At 42.6% G+C, this 18,895-nt stretch overlaps 1 protein-coding gene across 3 annotated transcripts in view; it reads right to left on the bottom strand.

Annotated features, from left to right (window-relative positions):
• Window positions 1–18,895, bottom strand: part of btbd7 (BTB (POZ) domain containing 7) — a 123,216-nt gene that overhangs the window by 63,174 nt on the left and 41,147 nt on the right. Inside the window, exon 1 of one of the 3 annotated variants that reach the window (XM_029733371.1) lies at window positions 3,375–3,791. The exons of the other annotated variants lie outside the window; for them this stretch is intronic. The gene's annotated coding sequence lies outside the window, so the exon portion shown is untranslated. Of the gene's footprint in view, window positions 1–3,374; window positions 3,792–18,895 lie in introns of those variants that run through there. 3 annotated transcript variants of the gene reach the window in all.

Here is an 18,895-nt window from a genome sequence, read left to right on the forward strand (position 1 = left end):
AAGGCCATACACGCCGCAGCATACATGTTGGACCCCAAGTATGCAGGCAAAAGAATCCTGTCTGGTGCAGAGATCAACAAGGCCTATGGTGTCATCACTACCGTGTCTCGCCAACTGGGCCTGGATGAGGGCAAGGTTCTTGGCAGTCTGGCGAAGTACACTTCCAAGCAAGGGCTTTGGGATGGAGATGTAATATGGCAGTCATGCCAACATCTCATCAGCCACCTGGTGGAAGGGACTTTGTGGATCTGAAGCTCTTTCCCCCATTGCCTCCATCATCCTCCAAATCCCACCAACATCAGTCGCCTCAGAGCGCAACTGGTCCTTGCTTGGGAATACACACACACCAAAGCACGCACAGGCTGACCAAGACAAGGGTTGAAAAATTGGTGACCATCCGGGCAAATTTGAGGCTTTTTGAGACTGACAATGAGCCATCCTCAACAAGGTTGGAAAGTGACAGTGAAGATGAGGCCTAAGTCTGATGTTCAAGAGGTGGACATTGAGGAGGTCCAGGCAGAAGACATGGAAGCCCTAGAGCAAGACAACCAAAGCTTTAGTTTCTAGACTATCATTTTAAGAATGTATTTTGAAAATGTTTTTGGGAGATGCGATGGATCATTGGGGATCATTCAATATTCGCTTTCTTTTGTTGTTCAGTGAAATCATCCCATGTGAAGAGTCAACTCATTTAATTAAAGTTAAATTCGTAACTAAATAGTTTTATTTCTATTGGAAGGATTTAATAATTTGCAATTATGTCTACTTACGATAAGGTAAAAGGTTTATGTTTCTGTCTCCATATGATATGGTAAATATATCCAATGCAAAAAAACATTACATTTAAAGTGTATTTATATTAATTTGCATATATTTCCGTTAATTCCCATATATTCCTGTTAATTGCACGGAAAGTTTCCACCTCTGAATATTCCCCAAAATGTGCAACCCTAGGCATGGGTCCTCAGATCCACAGCTGCACCATCGAGAGCATCCTGATTGGTATGGCAACTGCTCAGCATCCGAATACAAGGCGCAACAGAGGGTAATGCGTACAGCCCTGTACGTCACTGGGCCGAGCTTCCTGCTATCCAAGACCTCTATACCAGGCGGTGTCAGAGGAAGGCTCTAAAAATTGCCAAATTCTCCAGCCACCCAGGTCAGACTGTTCTCTCTGCTACCGCACGGCAAACGGTACCGGAGCACCAAGTCTAGGACCAAAGGGCTCCTTAACAGCTTCTACCCCCAAGCAATAAGACTGCTCAACAGTTAATCAAATGGCTACCCAGACTACTTGCACTGACTCTTGCATAGGCTTGATATACACTCACTGGACTCTAACCACACACACACATGCATATTGATGCCACACACATACACTGCTGCTACTCTTTATTATCTATGCATAGTCACTTTACCCCTACCTACATGTATATATTACCTCAATTACCTCGACTAACCCGTACTCTTTGTATACAGTGCATTCGGAAAGTAATCAGACCCCTTGACTTTCTCCACATTGCTACGTTACAGCCTTATTCTAAAATGGATGGAATTGTTTTTTCCCCCCTCATTAATCTACACACAAAACTGCATAATGACAAAGTAAAAACAGGTTTAGAGTCTTCTTGAGTATGATGCTACAAGCGTGGCACACCTGCATTTGGGGAGTTTCTGCCATTCTTCTCTTCAGATCCTCTCAAGCTCGGTCAGGCGTCTCTGCACAGCTATTTTCAGGTCTCTCCAGAGATGTTAGATCGTGTTCAAGACCAGGCTCTGGCTGGGCCACTCAAGGACATTCAGAGACTTGTACTGAAGCAACTCCTGTGTTGTCTTAGCTGTGTGCTTACGGTCATTATCCTGTTGGAAGGTGAACTTTCACTCCAGTCTGAGGTCCTGAGCAGATTTCCCTCAAGGATCTCAGTACTTTGCTCCGTTCATCTTTGCCTAGATCCTGACTAGTCTCCCAGTCCCTGAAAAATATCCCCACAGCATGATGCTGTCAACACCATGCTTCACCATAGGGATGGTGACACGTTTCGAGTCTCATAGCAAAGGGTCTGAATACTTACGTAAATAAGGTCATTCTTTGTCATTATGGGGGTATTGTGCACAGATTGATGATTAATTGTTTTTATTTAATCCATTTTAGAATAATAATAAAATAATACGTAACAAAATGTAGAAAAAGTGAAGGGGTCTGAATACTTACGTAAATAAGGTCATTCTTTGTCATTATGGGGGTATTGTGCACAGATTGATGATTAATTGTTTTTATTTAATCCATTTTAGAATAATAAGAAAATAATACGTAACAAAATGTAGAAAAAGTGAAGGGGTCTGAATACTTTCCGAATGCACTGTATAGCCTCATTATTTTGGGTTACCGTAATTTCCGGACTATTGAGCGCACCTGAATATAAGCCGCACCCACAGAATTTTTTCAAAATTATTATTTTGAACATAAATAAAGCCGCACGTCTATAAGCCGCAGGTACCTACCGGTACATTGAAACAAATGAACTTTACACAGGCTTTAACGAAACACGGTTTGTAACAAAAAATAAAAAATTAGCAGTAAACAGTAGCCTACCAAGAAAGTCATTGGTCACCATCTTCCTCCTCCTGTGCACTGAAACCACTGAAGTCATCTCATTCGGTGTTGGAGTTGAATAGCCTCAGAATTGCTTCATCCAATATCGGATCGTTTTCATTGTCGCTCTCATCACTGTTTGACCTTAACCCGTTCGGCAATTTCATTGGTCTAATGAAAGCTTTATGCCGCCAAAAAACTGAGCACGTCACAGAATGTGTTTTTTTGGGGGGAAAAAATTGAAAGCGGGAAAAATCCATATATTAGCCGCGTCATTGTTTAAGCTACGAGGTTCAAAGCGTGGAAAAAAGTTGCGGCTTATAGTCCGGAATTTACGGTACTATTTTTCCTTTAGTCTATTCTGCTATTTTCTTTTCCCCCCCCCTTACTTCATTTAAAAAAAATAAAAAATACAAAAAAATACATTGTTAAGGGCTTGTAACTAAGCATTTCACAGTATGGTCTACACCTGTTGTATTCGGAACATGTGACAAAATTTGATTTGATAACATTTGTTCTGTTATGTAGAATACTGTGATCGTTATATCATCCAGCTTTCATCTAACTTTATTAAACGAGCACCATGACCATTCGCCTGAGTAGCCTGTTATCTGTGCTTAAAGTAGAGAATATACACATTAGCAGAATGAGACCTGCACATGTGCAGAAGCATCGGAAAGCTACGGATCTTTTAGTGTTATGACAAAGCAAAAACAGGTTTAGAGTCTAATGATCCCGAAAAAGTCGGATCCGCAGCCACTCCGGTAAAATAAAGGGTTACCTCAAATTCATCTCAGAATCACAGCTCCACGATGTACCCGTTTGCCTTTAAGTCAGGTGGCTACAGTCGCAATCTCTGAAGATGGAGGCCATTCAGGCGGTGAACTTTTCCCGGACTGCATTCAACCCAGAGAGAGGAGGATCTGCCATCAGCGCTCACTGGGTGTGCCCGGCTCTGTGGGTGTGTCCGGACATCAGATTTAATCTGTCCCGGAGGTCAGCTCCACTAACGCAGCGGGACCACTGTATAGCTGAGCAAACATACGAGATGTTCCCCAACACATTGCACAAGAGCAAATCACACACTGACATTAAGATATAAAGAGGAGGAAGTTTGCTGTCTCGAATGACAGTAAACAAGGCAATTGATAGGAGGGAGAACAGTGCGCAAGACTGTCAAAGCAGTGTTTTACCACTCAGAAGAGTACTTGTTCAGTTATCCCACTCATACCCTAACAAGCACACATTCTCAGCGTGTGTTGCTTTCCACCAATAGGCAAATTACAAATCATGCACAATGAAAGCTTGCTTAGCAGCAGCGTGAGAGTTTCTTTCCTTCTTACTTTCAAGAGCCGGCAACGTGGGAGTGAAAGTTAAGTGTTCAGGGGACAACACTTTAACAGACCACTGAGCAAAAGCAATGTCCATTCAACAAAAATCAGTAAGGATAAAGAGCCCTCTGTTTCCAGGCCCTCCGCAACTTCTCAGGATTGGCAGAAAGAAGGGAAGGGGGGGCGACGAAGCACCCTGGTCTGTGGCTGCTTCCTGAAGGCCGTGGCAGGCTGGATTATGTGAGACTAATGAGAGGGGACAGAGCCAAGCTGCACCAGGCCAGCTGCGGGTTGTCTGATCCACCCTACAGTGCCTCTCACACCGAGCGGCTCCAGGGGCTTCGGGCCAAGGCAGAACCAGGGGTCTAAGGCCACTGCTCCACCCAACACGGTGCATCCCTAAGCTGACTCGCTTAGTTAGGGTCTTTGCCTTGAATAGCCAACTCATTTGCAGAATTGACAATTTAAATGATTAGACCCCAACCTTGACATCCCAATGCTGGAGACACACTTAGAGCGGGGAGCAAAGCAAAAAGAAAACAGCTCAAAAACAACCAGAATGCCAGTTGTCAGAGGGCTGCCTGCGTATTTGGACCGTGGCTGTCAATGTCAACTCAAATATGAGCAAAGAAAACATTATCACACTGACAAGTTGCTAATGAGAGTCCCATGCACTGTAAAATATTATCTACCAGACGTGCCATTAATTTTGACTGCGTCATATTATAATAGATAGTCTTTTGCTTTCACAACCACTCCCAAAGGTCTATTCAGACAGACAATATACAGCATGGCTCTAAACATGAGTAGATTGTAATGTCTGAGTGCATTTTTCACTCTGGTATTCAAATACATGAATACTCTCAGGATCTAAATCAGGGATCATCAACTAGATTTATGAGCGGATGGTCTGGGGTCCGGAAAATAATTAAGTGATAATGCCGAGAAGCCGGTGTTTGAAGGATATACTGGCATAGGTGTTCGGCCCGAGACTAAATCAAGGGCCGGCAAACAGGTTAACAACATATTCAAATCATTGATTTACATATTTTCATTAAAAAAAGTTATTTTGATGAAATTATTCATACTATTTCATCCTTCCACAAGGTATTGTCCAGACACAAATCTAAGGTTGCTACCCAAGCTGGTCGTTCCTTCTATTGGTTCAGTTGCCAGGCCCAGTCTTGTTTTCTAAAGACAGTTTGATCTAAATGTCCCATTGCCATACTGGCTAGCTAGCCTACTACATCTAATTTACAGTCACGTAATTTATAGTCATTTACAGTCACGAATAACAGCAAAGTAACATTTACGTTTCTTTAAGCTGTTTTCTAGTCATTTATTTGGATACATCCATAACAATAAGCTAATGTTCTCTCTCTCATCAGGACACTTTTGTTCAGAGGAGCTAGACAACAACACAGCGAACACAATCACTTTAAACTGAAGCTGGAAAGACGAACTAGCTGCACTTTGTTTCGTTTTACCTGTTTTCTATTGATAGTTCTTTGTATACATCCATAAAAATTATGCTCTCCGACATTTGCAAACAATGTTGCAAATGTTGGAGACAGGCAACAAGGTTTAAACAAATCTCCGCTGTTGAAAACTAAATGTTAGTCTAAAAGAAATGTGAGATAATGTCTAGAGGCTTTTTATAGTGGAGATCAAGTTAATAACTTGCCTGGCTGGGCTGATGAGACAGTGGACTGCGTAGTCAGATGGAATAGAGTAAATAGGCATTTTAACGTCATAGATTTATCCGATGGTAACTTGTGGAATAGACACAGGCTGGAATGCGGTTTTAACCAATCAGCATTCAGGATTAGACCTACCGTTGTATAATTACAAATCATTTGTAGACTGCAAATTGACCGCAAGAAGCCCAAACAGATATGTTTTACTAAAACAATTTCAAACCTTCTTACAGTTGTATACGATTACGTGTCTCTCTATTATGCGTGGGAAAAATTTGGGACAGATTTCTTAAATAAAAAAATCACTTGGAGCTGATTTACTGATGTTTTTAGTCTTTTATGTCCAACAATGACAATTCCATAGGGGAACCCTGATCTAAATTCTTCCCTGAAAGGCTACAGAATGCAGAGGATACGGTAAAAAATAAAGTTGAAGCAGCTAAAGATTTATCTTCCTGTTCATGCACACCAGTGCCTTTGTTTCCTCATAAACCAGCACGAATCGGACATTGACCTCATGGGACATCAAAGCATAAAGGTTTCGTGGCGTTCGGTTTCCCCTCAGGGTCGACCACACACACACACCAAACTTCTCAGGCTTTGTCTCTGCATATCTAACATCCAAAATGTCGATAAGTCAGAATAGATGTAGCTGAATGACGATAAGTAAAAAATTATGTTCTAATGCTGCTATTTTATTAGTAAAGATATTATTCTACAGTAATGGGGCATTTTTCTTTCCACCTGTCTGATACTGTTATAGCAAAAGCAATGTTTTACTGGAATGTTTATTATAATAAAATAGGCCCAACAACTGCTTTGCCTCAGCTTTTGAGTTCCTGGTGAGATGGACCTCTTAATTTCCAGCAGGCTGTTGCCAATTTCCTCAGTCAAGGTCATCCTGTCTGGTCCAAACAGCACCAACAGTCACTGTGACTACTCCACCAGGAACTTAAAAGTCAGAGGCTGGGATCTCAGCACATCCTGACTGAGCCCAAACCTACTAATGTATTCTCTGCCCTAGTTTGGGGTCCCGGCACTTCAGTAACAATATGGCACTATTGACCAAGTCACATAGTGCTTTAGGCCTACATTGTGTCATCCACTACCAATGTGCAGCCTCAACCTGGGTGAAGTGTAGCAGCCATTTTGTCGTCCTGTTCCGTCCCGGTTACTTGACCGCTGGGTGCATGAATCCGTCCAGCTTAGAGGAGAGGACGATGGAGGAGGGCTGACATTTCAGAGTTCACGCTGTTCTGCCGACACGCTTACCCTTTCGCAGAGAGAGCTCAAGGAATGCTCTAACCGACACACCCCGCCCCCAACCATCCTCACAAATTTGAGCTTCAGCTAATACAATACCACAAAAAAAACATCTAATTAGGCTTTAAAGGTCAGCGCAGCCACAAGACAACAGGATGTTTCGGGGGAGTTTTGGCCTCGTAGCAAAAACATTTCTGCGGGGTAATGGAGATGGAAATCAGTCGCAAAGGAAAAAACTAAAAGACAGGAATATCCAGACACTTTTGTTTGAATGTCCTCGGAGACACTCCATTTTAATGAAGGCATGCACCAAATAGCAGATAAATCTCTGACATTCCTGAGGTAAACAAAGAAGAGGGAGGGTGGTAAAGCAGCCGTTCCTGTGGTAATAACAACTGAATGACAGTGATTTATCACGAGACGATGGAAAGTATCTCATGGTCCCTTGTTTGATGACTTTGTTCTCTACGTGTGGGGTCAGAAGTATAACAGTGAAAAAACATGGAGAGATAGCAGTTCCATTCCACTTTGTGGCATTTTTACTGTCCCCAACCCCCCTTTCATGAGAAGGTGACAGAAAAGGCCTCTTCAGTTACTGTGGAGGAAGCCAAGCACAGCATGCCAAGCTACGCAACAATAGCAGCACTGTTGACTGGATTCTCCTCGGTTGACAATAATCTAACGAGGACTGGCTAAATCAACACATAGGCTATTCAAAATGTTCACGTTGCAGAATTACCAATATAGTCACATCCCTACTCATACTTTTATAAAACACATGTGGCTAGTCATTAGCCTATGTAGCATGCTGATAGCTAAACTTAGACTATGCACTGCTGCAAGCCCTCGAAGGCTCATCTCCTAGAGACAGGACCTCACTGGTATCAGCTCATATCTGCAAGGGGAGAGGGGAGTGGTTCCCCTAAATGCCACAAACCAGGAACCCATTTAGCCTCATCATCTAAGGTCAAGGCTTGACGTCCCTTGATTACTGCAGGGAACATTAAAACACGCCAATAACTCTTTACCTCTATCTAAAAAAATTAAATGTTAAATGAAAAAGCTTGATGCTGACAATATTCCTCATCTGGAGTCGGGATGTTGCAGTCTTTTGACCTTCAAAATCGCCAGCTGTCTAAAGGGATGGCTTTCAAAGGCCCCACTTCCCCAATTCGGAGGGGATGTCGGCCTAGCTCACAGTCGTTCTCTGAGTAATTAATGCACCCTACCAGCCATTAGACACTTGGCAGATGCCTCCAAATACAATTGTTTTAAATGGTTAGGCGGATAAACTACATCCTGTTTACGGTAGCCCCTTCCTGAAACCAAGCATCTATCTTACTTCTGGCATTTTAAGGCCCTTGTGCAAGCCAAGCACTCTCCCCAATTAATCTCACTATGCGCTCTTCATAGGGACTTTGATGTCGGACAAAGTCCCTGTTAGTGAGTGACAGCGGTCACGCAGACCATTACAATCATAAAAATAGCTGCATGATAACCCCACAGCAAAGGACAGAGATCCTATGAGACACCATTTGACCAGCATGGGGAGGAACAGAATAGTGGCAAACTGAATAGGCAAGGAGGCCAAGAAAAGTTCTAAAAGGTCCATTCGGAAAGTATTCAGACCCCTCGACTTTTTCCACATTTTGTTACGTTACAGCCTTTTCTGGCAAGCGGTACCGGAGTGCCAAGTCTAGGACAAAAAGGCTTCTCAACAGTTTTTACCCCCCATAAGACTCCTGAACAGGTAATCAAATGGCTACCCGAACTATTTGCATTCTGTGCCCCCCTAACCCCTCTTTTTACGCTGCTGTTTATCATATATGCATAGTCACTTTAACTATACATTCATGTACATACTACCTCAATTGGGCCGGCCAACCAGTGCTCCCGCACATTGGCTAACCGGACTATCTGCATTGTGTCCCACCCACCACCCGCTCTTTTACCCTAGTGCTACTCTCTGTTCATCATATATGCATAGTCACTTTAACCATATCTACATGTACATACTACCTCAATCAGCCTGACTAACCGGTGTCTGTATGTAGCCTCGCTACCTTTATAGCCTCGCTACTGTATATAGCCTGTCTTTTTACTGTTGTTTAATTTCTTTACCTACCTATTGTTCACCTAATACCTTTTTTGCTCTATTGGTTAGAGTCTGTAAGTAAGCATTTCACTGTAAGGTCTACACCTGTTGTATTCAGCGCACATGACAAAAACTTTGTTTTGAAAATGGATTACATGTATTTTTTTCCTCAATCTACACACAATACCCCATAACGAACACAGGTTACACATTTTTGCAAAAATAAATACAAAATGGAAATACCTTATTTACATAAGTATTCAGACCCTTTGCTATGACTCAATTTTGCTCAGGTGCATCCTGTTTCCATTGATCATCCTTGACATTTTTCCAGAACTTGGAGTCCACCTGTGGTAAATTAAATTGACTGAAGATGATTTGGAAAGGCACACACCTGTCCCACAGTTGACAGTGCGTGTCAGAGCAAAAACCAAGCCATGAGGTCAAAGGAATTGTCCGTAGAGCTCCGCGACAGGATAGTGTCAAGGCACAAATCTGGGGAAGGTTACCAAAAAAGGTCTGCAGCATTGAAGGTCCCCAACAACACAGCGGTCTCCATCATTCTTAAATGGAAGAAGTTTGGAACCCCCAAGACTCTTCCTAGACCTAGCCACCAAGCCAAACCAAGAACAGAGTTCCTCTGTGGAGATGGGAGAACCTTCCAGAAGGACAACCATCTCTGCAGCACTCCAATCAGGCCTTTATGGTAGAGTGGCCAGATGAAGGCATTCTTCAGTAAAATGCACATGACAGCCCGCTTGGAGTTTGCCAAAAGGCCCCTAAAGGAATGAGACCATGAGATACAAGATTCTCTGGTCTGATGAAACCAAGATTGAACTCTTTGGCCTAAATACCAAGTGTCACGTCTGGAGGAAACCTGCCACCATCCCTACGGTGAAGCATGGAGGTGGCAGCATCATGCTGTGGGGATGTTTTTCAGCAGCAGGTACTTGGATAGTAGACAGGATCAAGGGAAAGATGAACAGAGCAGAGTAGGGAGAGCCGAGGTGAAAACCTGCTCCAGAGTGCTCAGGACCTCAGACTGGGGCAAAGGTTCACTTTCCAACAGGACAACAACCCTAAGCACACAGCCAAAACAGCGCAGGAGTGGCTTCAGGACAAGTCTCAATGTCCTTGAGTAGCCCAGAGAGGATCTGCAGAGAAGAATGGGAGAAACTCCACAAATACATGTGTGCCAAGCTTGTAGTGTCATACCCAAGAAGAGACTCGAGGCTGTAATCGCTGCCAAAGGTGCTTCAACAAAATACTGAGTAAAGGGTCTGAATACTTATCTAAATGTGATATTTCCATTTTGTTCTGCAAAAAAATCTAAAAACCTGTTTTTGCTTTGTCATTATGGGGTAGTGTATAGACTGATGAGGTAAAAAAAAAGGATTTAATCAATTTTAGAATAAGGCCATAACGTAACAAAATGTGGAAAAAGTCAAGGGGTCTGAATACTTCACGAATGCACTGTACATTTGGATCGCAGGTCAATATACCCTAGTTTGAGTTTCAGCCAGGAACAATAAGCCAACTCAATAAGGATTTCACTACATTAGCCTATATTTCTAAGCACTAGGATGATTATGTATGAGGGAGTCAAGCTCACGGAAGACAAATTAGCCAGACAAGGTTCTTGTGATGCCCTTCCATAAAGCAATTTGTTTAAGCGCGGTGAAAAATATGCCGCCCCCGTGGCAAAACAGACACTGCGATCCATTAGAAAGATTAGCTAATGAGGGAGGGGGGGGGGGGGTCGACCAAGAAATGTATTTAGTACGCTTAAATGGACAATAGTCTTTTACATCTCCATCAAGTGGACAGGTGCCAGCTTCAGGATCTCAAAGTCATGCACCAGCTGGCAGACTAAATCCATCCTTTCCCCAAACTGCTAATTTCCCTTTCTTGCTCGTTTTCAACACCCTGGGAATTGGGCAGCTTGCTTTCAGCAATTTCTATTAAATGACAAACAGACCCAATTTCCAGAGAGAACATATGAGTTACCGGTGGAGAAATTGCACAATAAAAAGGTTTATGAGCAAGGCGTTGTAGTTGTTCCTTGCTAAAGGTTTACCAAGGGGTTGGACAAATACATTGATCTGCCACTTTCCCCCCCACTAACACCATGGTTCCTCTATCCCTTATGGATTTGAAATAACCAATTAAGCCAGGTTACAATATCAACATCATTATTGATGTAAAAAAAAAAATTCTCCCCAATATCACTGTATTAGAGAACATGTGGATTTCGACCCCCCTAGCCTTTGCTACCCTTGTTACCCAAGTGAAAAGTCACGTTTATGGATCGGAGAGGATCCCTTTGTTCCCAGCGGGTGATTCATCTTCCTGGAAAACTCCCGGTACTGTTGATCTTCACAATATTCCAGCTGTCAGGATTTTTCCAGCTGATGAACTCAGAGACGGCTCAACCTTTTGGCAGCTGGGAACGATGTGTATCCTAGATGAGGAGAAGGGCATTTTATGAGTCTCAAGCCCAGATGAGACCCGGCTTTCATTGAACCTCTTGCTTTGACATGGGAATCACTGATAAGGGGATAAGGTTGGCCAGTGTTTTAGTACATGAACCTAACAGATGCTGTGAGACGTGGAAAGACAGCCTGTGTGCCAGAGACACCGTAAAATCCTGGTACAGCAAGCCACTTAAATTAAAATACTCGCCTGTGCAGGAGGGGAGGATAAATTGACGCAAATATACTTTCAATCATCTCATAATCTTTCATGAATTCACCGACTTAATCAGTTACTATCAGTTTCTAATCACTGACATCACCGCCACTGCATATAGGCTGCCATGGCTGTTGTAAGATTTGTATGAATATTTAATGACATGATTTTTATTTCCCTTTGGTGAAAAGCAGCAGTTGGTCAAACACCCGTGAGGAACTACCACAAACACTTGGAATTAGTTTGTTTTTATATCAGGAGTTATGATACATGTTCTACAGGACAATAACACTGTACCATCATTGTACAAGTCATATTAAGAGGGTCAAAGTCTCACAATGGAGAAAAATGGTGAGAAACTATTTGGGCTGGCACAATTAACGTATAACTGATTTCTGGATGAAGACCATCATGAAAATAAAATAACCATCATAACCGCAACTTTTAGATATATATTAATATATGGTACCAGTCAAAAGTTTGGACACACCTAATCATTCAAGGGTTTTTCTATATTTTTACTATTTTCTACATTGTAGAATAATATTGAAACTATGAAATAAAACATACGGAATCCTGTTGTAACCAAAAAAGTGTTAAACAAATCCAAATATTATTTATATTTGAGATTCTTCAAAGTAGCCACCCTTTGCCCACTTGGCATTCTCTCAACCAGCTGTAACACAGAATAAAACAACTAATACAAGTCCCATGATGGTAGTGACTGCCCATTACTGCTCATCACTTATTAACCATTATTTATTTACATTACTTTAATAAAATATTTCAGTTGTATATAGTTTACATTAGTTTTATTTGATGACGTTAGAATTTCATTCCAATTCATCATCTCATCTTTATAGAGCTGCTGTGTGTGCAGTCTGAAAAAAAATCATTATCTTAGTAGGCCTTTAAAGAAAATAAGGCATACTTTTAAGACTGCTGAATACAAACTATCAATCACTTAGACCAGGGGAACGCAACTCTTACCCTACGAGGTCCGGAACCTGCTGGTTTTCTGTTCTGTAAAAGGCCACTAAAATGTGCAGTTTTGTCACACAACACAATGCCACAGACGTATCAAATTTTGAGGGAGCCTGCATGTGGCATGCTGACTGCATGAATATTCAACAGAGATGTTGCCAGAGAATGAAATGTTCATTTATCTACCGTAAGACACCGCCAACGTCATTTTAGAGAGTTTGGCAGTATGTCCAACCGGCCTCACAACCGCAGACCATGTGTAACGACGCCAGCCCAGGACCTCCACATCCCGCTTCTTCACCTACGGGATCATTTGAGATCAGCCAAGGGGACGGCTGATGAAACTGGGTTTGCAAAACCAAAGAATTTCTACCATCTGTCAGAAACCGTCTCTGGAAAGCTCATCTGCGTGCTCGTTGTCCTCAAGAAGATCTTGACCTGACAGCAGTTTGGCATCGTAACCGACTTGTGGGCAAATGCTCACCTTCAAATGGCCACTGGCACATTGGAGAAGTGTGCTCTTTACAGATTAATCCCAGTTTCAACTGTATCGCGCAGATGGCGTCGAGTGGGAAAGGGGTTTGTTAATGTCAACATTGTGAACAGAGTGCCCCATGGTGAAGGTGGTGTTATGGTATGGGCAGGCATAAGCTACCGACATCAAACACAATTACATTTTATCTATGGCAAATTGAATTTACAAAGATACCGTTACGAGATCCTGAGACCCATTGTCATGCCATTCATCTGCCGCCATCACCTCATTTTTCAGCATGATAATGCATGGCTCCATGTTTCTTCCATGGGCTGCATACTTACCAGACATGTCACCCATTGAGCATGTTTGGGATGCTCTAGGTTGACGTGTACGACAACGTGTTCCAGTTCCTGCCAATATCCAGTAACTTCGAACAGCCACTGAAAAAGAGTGGGATAACATTCCACAGGCCACAATCCACAGCCTGATCAACTCTACGCGAAGGAGCTGTGTCGTGACCCATGAGGCAAATGGTGGAAACACCAGATACTGACTGGTTTTCTGATCTACATCCCTACCTTAAAAATTAAAAAAAAAAAAAAAAGGATCTGTGACCAACAGATGTATATCTGTATTCCCAGTCATGTGAAATCCATAGATTAGGGCCGAATGAATATATTTCAATTGACTGATTTCCTTACATGAACTGTAACTCAGTAAAATCTTTTACATATTTGTTCAGTGTAATTGCATTTACCTGGTGTCTCAGGTCTAAGTGTTTTTTAAAAAGCAGTGGAACTGGCTTCAAGGTCCAGAGTTGAGTTTGAGCGACATCGAGATACCTCACAAAGCAACTGCTCTTGATTGCGCGTTCTTCAATCTCTTCTCGTCTATTCTCTCCGTGTCTGCACCACACAGACCGGTCAATGTTTCTGATGAAACAAAAATAGAACTGTTTGGCCATAATGACCATCGTTCTGTTTGGAGGAAAAAGGGGGACGCTTGCAAGCCGAAGAACACCATCCAAACCATGAAGCACGGGGGTGGCAGCATCATATTGTTGGGGTGCTTTGCTGCAGGAGGGACTGGTGCACTTCACAAAATAGATGGCATCATGAGGGAGGAAAATTATGTGGATATATTGAGGCAACATCTCAAGACATCAGTCAGGAAGTTAAAGCTTGTTCGCAAATGGGACTTCCAAATGGACAATGACCCCAAGCATACTTCCAAAGTTGTGGCAAAATGGCTTAAGGACAACAAAGTCAAGGTATTGGAGTGGCCATCACAAAGCCCTGACCTCAATCATATAGAACATTTGTGGGCAGAACTGAAAAGGTGTGTGTGAGCAAGGAGGCCTACAAACCTGACTCAGTTACACCAGCTCTGTCAAGAGGAATGTGCCAAAATTCACCCAACTTAATGTGGGAAGCTTGTGGAAGGCTACCCGAAACGTTTGACCAAGTTTAAATGTATTTGGCTAAGGTGTATGTAAACTTCTGACTTCAACTGTAATTACCATGTTTTCTGCACTAACTATGTAGAATATTGGCTTGTTGGAAACTACAAATTCTTACTACATCTAACAGTTCGGGCTTCATCTGATATACAGTGCATTCGGAAAGTGTTCAGACCCCCTGACTTTTTCCACCTCAATCTACACACAAAACCACAATGACAACACCCTTTTTAGCAAAAAAACAAGCTTTACTTACATATTCAGACCCTTTAATGAGTACTATGTTGAAGCACCTTTGGCAGCGATTACAGCCTCAAGTCTTCATGGGTATGACGCTACAAGCTCGGCACACCAGTATTTGGGGACTTTCATTCTTCTCTGCAGATCCTCCCAAGCTCTGTCAAGTTGGATGGGAAGCATCGCTGCACATCTATTTTCAGGCATCTCCAGAGATCTTCAAGTCCGGGCTCTGGCTGGGCTACTCAAGAACATTGAGACTTGTCCCACTCCTGCGTTGTCTTGGCAGTGTGCTTAGGGTCGTTGTACTGTTGGAAGGTAAACCTTGGCCCTAGTCTGAGGTCCTGAGCACTCTGGAGCAGGTTTTCATCAAGGATCACTGTACTTTGCTCTGTTCATCTTTCCCTCGATCCTGACTAGTCTCCCAGTCCCTGCCACTGAAAAACATGCCCACAGCATGATGCTGCTGCCACCACACTTTACCGTAGGGATCGTGTCCAATTTCCTCCACACGTGACGCTTGGCATTCAGACCAAAGAGTTCAATCTTGGTTTCATCAGACCAAAGAATCTTGTTTCTCATGCTCAGAGTCCTTTAGGTGCCCGTTGGCAAACTCCAAGCATGCTGTCATGTGCCTTTTACTGAGGAGTGGCTTCCGTCTGGCCATTCTACCATAAAGGCCTGATTGGTGGAGTGCTGCAGAGATGGTTGTCCTTCTGGAAGGTTCTCCCTTTGACAGAGCTCCAGAGTTCCTCTGTGGGAGAGTGACCATTAGGTTCTTGGTCACCTCCCTGACTAAGGCCCTTCTCCCCCAATTGCTCAGTTTGGCCGGGCAGGCAGCCAGCTCTAGGAAGAGTCTTGGTGGTTCCAAACTTCTTCCATTTAAGAATGATGGAGGCCACTGTTCTTGGAGACCTTCAATGCTGCAGACATGTTTTGGTACCCTTCCCCAGATCTGTGCCTCGACACAATTCCATCAACCTGATGGCTTGTTTTTGCTCTGACATTCACTGTCAACTGTTGGACCTAATACAGACAGGTGTGTGTCTTTCCAAATCATGTCCAATCAATTGAATATATCGCAGGTGGACTCCATGAGATGTTTCTACAACTTGATTAGATGACCAATGGAAACAGGATGCACCTGAGCTCAATTTCGAGTCTCATAGCAAAGGGTCTGAATACTTATATAAATAAGGTATCCATTTTTTTTTTTAATAACATTTGTTAAAATGTGTAAAAACCTGTTTTCACTTTGTCATTATGGGGTATTGTGTTTAGATTGATGAGGGAAATGTATTGAATCATTTTAGAATAAGGCTCTAAGATGAATGAAATGGAATTAATTAATAATTGAACCGACATTGCTCAAATAGTTGTTTGTAAACCGAAAAATAACCGAAATTCTGTTTAATCGCTCAGCACTATGAAACAAGCAAGGTGTTGTCAAAAATGATGAGTAGAATGGGCTTAGAACCTCTAACCCTGGCAATTTAACTGGTAAACTCATGGGTAGGCTTCACTCGCAACGGCTTCCTGGTATTGTGATGCAATCATTTCCATGGTAATGTAGAATGTTAACTGATGTTGCTTATGCAATGGAATCAATTTTTTGTAATGTCAGTTGAGTTGAATCAACAAATCACAGCACATATTGATGGATTAAGACAGTTTAAGACAGCGTTTCCTAAACTCGGTCCTGGGGACCCCAAGGAGTGCATGTTTATGTTTTTGCCCTGGCATTACACAGCTGATTCAAATAACCAAAGCTTGATGAGTTGATTTTTTGAATTAGCTGTGTGGTGCTAAGGCAAAAACCAAAATGTGCATCCCTTGGGGTCCCCAGGACCCAATTTAGGAAAACCTGAGTTAAGACAACATAATAATTCAATGCGAAAGCATTACAAAATAAACAAATTCCTGGGACCATCGCCATTGTTAACTAGCAACATTTTTGCAGAGTTATGGGATATTAGAATCCACGTCTTAACCTGTATTTTTTAAACCAAGCTTTTACTTTCTGCTTTGCTCCTATGGGTACACTCGCAATAACCAATGTATGAAAGCAAGACATGGCGATGGGGCAACTTGGGATGGTAGAAATGAAGAGTGACGCAGACTAGGAGGAATTCTGTCATGCCAAGCACACAGATCTATAAAATCATGCGACACAAAAATAGTCCCAATAAGAGTTGGAAAAAGCCGATTGAAGACCTCTGTCTTACAGAAAAATGCTTACTCGCAACCCATGATGTAATTAAACTGTCCAGTAAGCCCGACGTTCAGTCCAAATTTATAAACCACTGAAATAACATGAAAAGGGATATGAGCACACGTTTTACACCAGGTGAAATAACAGGAAAAGAGAGGCCTATTGTCCTGAGCAGCACATGGCATCTAAGCAGCTGGCCTAGTTCTTGAAGGGTGAAATAATGCATGGTTTAGAGGCACAGAAAAGCACAGCATAAAATGTATTCTGCCCCAGCGGTTGTCTATGTTGCTCAAACAAAGATGGATTGCAATGAGGCAAACTAGCATGCTTATTGTTGATTAACGGAAAACAAATTAAGGCATATCCAATGACAAAGTGTGGTTACAGTCATTGGTTTATGCTCTAAAGGGTGTTTTCATAAATAGTCCCCTTCAAAAGAACAGATCTCAGTCCTCTTTAAAGTGAACTCTGGGGTAAAAAAAGCAAACAAACTCAGTTCTCTTTGTATTCACACTGCCCTTTCCTTTGAATGAGGAAGCAACTCTTTTGCTAGCTCACTTCACCTATTTTGTGGTCCGAGTCCTCTTCGCATTCACATTGCTATGTTTAGAAAAGAACCAAGATATTTTTCAAAACATTCACTCAATGTACTCTGGGTTTTTTTTTTTACAAAGCGCAGGACAAACCATTCCATGTTTACGGACAGCTAGATATACACTATATAAAACACAAAAGGTATGTGGACACCCCTTCAAATTAGTGGATTCGGCTATTTCAGCCACACCCATTGCTGACAGGTGTATAAAATCGAGCTCACAGCCATGCACTCTCCACAGACAAACATTGTAGGTAGAATGGCCTTACTGAAGAGGTGGCACCTTCTTATGATGCCACCTTTCCAACAAGTCAGTTTGTCACATTTCTGCCCTGCTAGAGCTGCCCCGGTCAACTGTAAGTGCTGTTATTGTGGAGTGGAAACATCTAGGAGCAACAACTGCTCAGCCGTGAAGTGGTAGGCCACACAAGCTCACAGAACGGGACCACCGAGTGCTGAAGCGAGTAAAAATCATCTGTTGCAACATTAACTACAGAGTTCCAAACTGCCTCTGGAAGCAATTTCAGCACAATAACATTTTGATTGGGGCGCTCCTAAAATAGGATTCCATGGCCGAGCAGCCGCACACAAGCCTAAGATCACCATGCGCAATGCCAAGCGTCGGCTAGAGTGGTGTAAAGCTCACCGCCATTGGACTCTAGAGCAGTGGAAACGCAGTGGAGGGATACATCACGCTTCAATATCTGGCAGTCCGACGGACAAATCTGGGTTCGGCAGATGACAATGCCAACTGTAAAGTTTGGTGGAGGAGGAATAATGGTCTGGGACTTGTTTTCATGGTTCGGGCTAAGCACCTTAGTTCCAAGGGAAATCTTAACGCTACAAAAACTTGACTGGCCAAACAGTGTCCGACCTCACTAATGCTTATGGCTGAATGGAAGCAAATCCCCACAGCAACGTTCCAACATTTAGTAGAAAGCCAACCCAGAAGAGTGGAGGCTGTTATAGAAGCAAAGATGGGTACCAAGTCCATATTAAATGCCCATGAGTTTGGAATTAGATCTTTGACGAGCAGGTGTCCACATAATTTGTCATGTTGTGTACCTACTTACCTTCTGGAAGCTAATATATTGCATTTAGTTAATAGATGAGACGTTATAATTATAACTAGAAGATAATATTAACACGTATGCTTGTCACGATACCAACATTTGACAAACGATACCGGGCCAAGTATCACGATAGAGTAATATCGCGACACCACAGTGGAACAGAAATCTGTGGCCTAGCATCCTATTCACC

The sequence above is a fragment of the Salmo trutta genome, chromosome 35 (assembly GCF_901001165.1).
Source record: "Salmo trutta chromosome 35, fSalTru1.1, whole genome shotgun sequence".
Taxonomy (NCBI): domain Eukaryota; kingdom Metazoa; phylum Chordata; class Actinopteri; order Salmoniformes; family Salmonidae; genus Salmo; species Salmo trutta.